Source organism: Gadus morhua, chromosome 23 (genome assembly GCF_902167405.1).
Source record: "Gadus morhua chromosome 23, gadMor3.0, whole genome shotgun sequence".
In the NCBI taxonomy this organism is placed as follows: Eukaryota; Metazoa; Chordata; class Actinopteri; order Gadiformes; family Gadidae; genus Gadus; species Gadus morhua.
The window spans coordinates 11269906-11271145 of record NC_044070.1 but is presented as its reverse complement, the minus strand read 5'-3'; the positions used below and the strand labels follow the sequence as shown (position 1 = coordinate 11271145).

The following is a 1240-nucleotide window of genomic DNA, read 5'->3' as shown; positions in this document are numbered from 1 at the left end:
CGCCTCCGCTCCTCCACTCCACTGAACATTTATTTCACCTCAATATAAGCTTTGAAACATTCTGTAGCGATAAACATTTTTGAAAGGAGTAAAGTACCCTTTCAAGTTAAAGAATATTAACCATATCAGAACTCAATTAATTTCTAGAGCCATGGCCCCAGTAAATTGTTCAGTAATTTAAGCTGGACACAGGGACACTACCACTCTCTCGACTTGTCAGAAGACAGAGTTGAGTTGGGGGGGTCCTCGAACGAGGACACGAACCTAAAGAAACTTTAAACTTTAAAAAACATTATAGTCGAGCTGCACCATGTCAACACACCATGAATAAACGGAGCATAACGCTGCATTCCGCAACGCGTCCGCCGCCTTACACAAGAACCCAGAGCCACCCCTCTCTCACGGACTGAGTTGGTTCGGTCCGGTGTTCCCTCGGAGCAGAGCCGCAAAAAACCTAGACAGACGCGCCGCAGCGGCCGTAGAGAGGCAGCATGAGCCCGGCCACTCAAGACCCCCGCCCCGCCGAGACCCCTGGTCGTCCCGGACTGCTTCTCAACGCACCGACCACGAGGTGGGTTCCTTTTGCCGCGTTCGTGTCTGGGTTCATGGTTTTTCCACTTGATGGGCAGTAAGAGTGGGAGAGTGTGTGTAAGAGCGCTTCAGCCTCAGCACCGTGAGGATTGTCAGGACGCGCAGTCCACTCCGAGTTACTTTCTCATTTCATCACAACACCATAACCACGCACCGTGCGGGTCACACGGACACTGGACGGACCAAAGTTATACCGTTTGGATTTAAAACCACGCTTTAAAAACTAGACGGCACGCCAGAGAGTGACTGCATGTAACACAGATGTGTGGAAATGTATCTAAGGAAGAATAACAATAGCAATGTGTGAAAAGACCCAACGGTTCTAATGTGATTGTTCATTGTCTTTAGGGAGTGACAGATGGCGATGCAAGGGGAGACAAATATGTACGCTCACCTCCTTACGGATGATGCATTACTTCAGTTTCAAGAAATTTGTTTGATTCACCCAGTTTTTTTCTAACGAGGTCGCCACACTCTCCGGAAATATAAGGAGGTGTCAAATCTTCCGGCTGTGTTATTGCCTGAATAGCCTCATTAGTTAGAAAAAGCATTTGAAGACTTGTTGAATTCAGGGAGAGAAATGGGAGACAGAGAGAAAGAGAGACGGCAGTGCTGCAGGAAGGAAACAGGAAGACCTTTAGCTCGGTTG

At 48.1% G+C, this 1240-nt stretch overlaps 1 protein-coding gene across 1 annotated transcript in view; it reads left to right on the top strand.

Moving 5' to 3' along the window:
• The first annotated feature begins 476 nt into the window (after positions 1 to 476).
• htr5ab (5-hydroxytryptamine (serotonin) receptor 5A, genome duplicate b) overlaps positions 477 to 1240 on the top strand; it is a 9485-nt gene continuing 8721 nt past the window's right edge. The window contains exon 1 of the mRNA XM_030348850.1: positions 477 to 571. The gene's annotated coding sequence lies outside the window, so the exon portion shown is untranslated. The remainder of the gene's footprint in view (positions 572 to 1240) is intronic.